This window comes from Lactuca saligna, chromosome 5, assembly GCF_052625555.1.
Source record: "Lactuca saligna cultivar CGN05327 chromosome 5, ASM5262555v1, whole genome shotgun sequence".
In the NCBI taxonomy this organism is placed as follows: domain Eukaryota; kingdom Viridiplantae; phylum Streptophyta; class Magnoliopsida; order Asterales; family Asteraceae; genus Lactuca; species Lactuca saligna.
This window is the reverse complement of record NC_136421.1, coordinates 19,714,240-19,717,585: the sequence shown is the minus strand read 5'-3', so window position 1 is coordinate 19,717,585 and position 3,346 is coordinate 19,714,240. Positions and strand designations below refer to the sequence as shown.

The 3,346-nt window shown below is 37.4% G+C and overlaps 1 pseudogene; it reads right to left on the bottom strand.

Annotated features, from left to right (window-relative positions):
- Positions 1–480: 480 nt before the first annotated feature.
- On the bottom strand, positions 481–2,121 carry LOC145045108 (GRAS family protein RAD1 pseudogene; annotated as a pseudogene).
- Between the last annotated feature and the right edge of the window lie 1,225 nt (positions 2,122–3,346).

Sequence of the window (3,346 nt, the reverse complement as noted above, 5' to 3'; positions counted from 1 at the left end):
GAGTCAAAACACCAAAACACGTTAGATCGGAAATTTTATGTTTTTTCTTTATTTTTTATACATAATTAAAATTAACATCTTAAATATCATTCAAAAACTACTACTCAAGTTTAAAATCATGTTTTCTTTATAAAACAATTTATTATATACTGAGGGTGGGTGATATCTAAACCATTTGATATATTTTTTTTCAATTAATTTATTAGTTTTTATTCATTTGTCGATGATGAAATTTATTTCAAAATTCAAATTAATCCGCTTCACGGTTTAAACATGTTGACATTCTTTAATTTTCTTTGATAACCAAATTTTTATTTCTGTCACCCCCAACATTCAATGCTGTCACCATTGGTATTATTGGATGCTACATCTCTATATATGCTCATAGAGATGAGTTATATGCAATCTTATTGAAATGTGAAAATAGCGTTTTATTGGCTAAGAAGAAGTCAAGAACAGGAAACCTCATCTCGATATCTCTTAAGGTTTCCAGCAAGACACCGCCACAATGGGCTTCGATTTCCAACCAAGAACCAGACAACCTTTCTCTTCCGCAATGGTGTACCCTTCACAAACCTCGAGCTTCGCTAGCCATTGTTTTGCTCTACTCGCCATTTTGATCGGTGAAGCCTGGAACCCTGCCCTACTCATTCGCCTCCTCCATTGATCCACCCTCTCATGCCTTTCCACCCTATTAGGCCCTTCACAACTCACAATGTTCTTGATCTCTTCCGCAAAGTAAAACTGTTCGATTTTGGCCCGTTTAGTGTCGTATTTTGGTAACATCGCATCAAGTGCATCGAAAATGGCCGAATAATAATGTAGTGCTTCCATGAACCTCCCTATGAAGAAAGGTCCGTTATGGTTCGAATCCTGTTCAACAAGAACCATCACTTTCGGGGCAAGCTCGTGGATTATTTGTAGAACCGAGTTTAATGCACCACGGCTCTCTTTTACAACACAATGAAGTTGTAGAATACTGTTTATGACCAAAACTTCGTTTTTGTAGGTCGTAATGTCCTCTGGTTTAAGGGTCTCCAAACTGCTCTCCACCATAGAAAACTCGAAATTTATGCCATTTTCTCTGGCATAGGCCTCCAGTTCGTTACCAATAGTAACGAACTGGTTAACGCAGGGCCCGACTGCGGTGATTCTTAGGCGACGTGGAGTCGGAGTCTGGCTAGCCAGACTCTCGATCAGCGCACGCCATTGATGTCCGTGTCGTAGACCTTGTGTCATTCCTAGGTCCACGACATGGACATAACTCTCTCCCTCAAAGGCTTCCAATATGGATAAATTGGCGACAAAGTGACTAAATTGAATGTGTGGGCAAGTCGCGTAGACTAATTGTAATGCTTCTTCCTTTTTCTCTAATGCGATGGCGTTCAAGTTTTTTGCAGGGGCTACCAGACCGACTGCACCCAGTGGTTGCACTAACGCGAGTCGGTCTGTGAGCCCCTGCATGAAACAAGATGCAACCCTTTGGAAAGATGACCCGAACACAAGCGCGTCACCCCGAAGCTTAGCCAACAAAGTCGAAGCATGAGTTTTATCGCGACAAGCAACGGCTTCGGCACATGAAACGAGTAATTGGACTAAATGCATTCCGTCTCTATTTCCATCATCTTCAAAAGTTCCGTATTCTGAAATTGCGTCCTCAATGGCCTCGGCTTCTAAATACCTTTGTGTATATGTCCATATATGGTCACGAAAACGAAGCTTAGGCAAGCTATTCATGCTCTTACTCCGATAGATAGTCATATTTCCAGCGTTTAAGGAACATGTATCGTTGAAACTCGATTCAGGCAAGCTTTTTGATCTTTTCATCTTGTTATGCGCAAAAGATACATCTGTCAAGCCTGGTTCCTGCCAAGTAGAGTTTGGATTGTCAAGAATCGACAAATATCTTTGAGAATAGAAGGATGTGATTGAACGATTTTGACCTTCTTTATCTTCGTCGTTTTCCAGAAGATCACTGGTATCCAGATCGTAAAACAAATCTGATTTACGTTTCGTGCCACCAAACCTGATTCTTGGATCGACTCCATTGACGACACCCACTTTCAGACGATTCGTATTCTGTTCATTGTAAAGTGGGCTTGCCAATAAACCAGGAGCCATTGAAATCTCTTCTTATGTTTTTTTTTTTTTCTGTTTGAAGCTGAGAAGAGACTCAAAAAAGCTCTGAAAAAACCATAAACCAAGTGAAATCGACTTATATAGGCGCCAAGAGTTCTTGGTTTTCGCGATTTATATTTGTTTAAACAAAATTACTATCGCAAAATGGATTAAAATACAAAGGATTGCTGACTTACTTCGATGTCTTTTTGTTAGGGAAATATATGCTAGCACAGAGCAATCAAATTGCAGCTTAACGTTCCCAAGATATTGGGGGATAAGAGGTTGGTAGCCGGATCAAATGGATTCGAATAATTTTACGGGGGTTAATACTTAAAAACTTTTATGTTTTTTCCGTTGAAGTTTTAACCATTTTGTTTTCTTTTACCGATTAAATAACAATTTTTTTTTTCTATTTTTTTATTTTGCTCGATTAATATATAGGTTGCAGGTCATCTTCTGTAAGAAAGAATTTTTTTTCTTTAAAAAAACATTTTATTCACCTATTCTTTTTATTTTATTATTTTATTATTAATTTTTTTTCTAGCATGATATCTTTATAAGGCTGCATGTCATACCGCAAATGGTTTGTAAGATGTTTGTCATGGGATTAAGTTTGGTGTTGCGGATGGGAGGTGGTTGAATTGGTTTAGGATCAGAAAAAAATGTCCTTAAAGCGGTGGTGGAATCAAAAATTTTGATATCGAGGTACAAACATTATCAGTATATATTACATGTAGTTATCTAATATCGGACATTAAAAAACATGTTATAATCTCTTTAGTTGGGAGTACAATAACATAAAAGATGTTTATAAATAATATTATATATATAAAATAATTTTTTGGGGTACTATAGTACCCCCAACGCTCCATCTAATTCCGTAACTGCTTGTAAAGGAAGGTTGGATAAGGTTTGGATGTGATGGTGATATTAGGAAAATGGAAATATGCGGTTAAAAACAAAGAATGTAAGTCGATCGGTTGTGTCTTGCATCAAACTTTGTAAGTCATTGGTGGTATAAACCACAATCCTTGAAGTACACGAAGTCATGCAAAGATTGACATGATGATTAATCAAAGGTGTCTTTGGAATGGAGACCGAGTTTTACTTTGAAAATTCAATTGATTGTATGTTGCCAACAAAATATTTACCCATAAATTGTGACGTGGGCAAGTTATGCTCCATCGTAACATCCAAACCTGAATAATAGGACTTACATCATCAA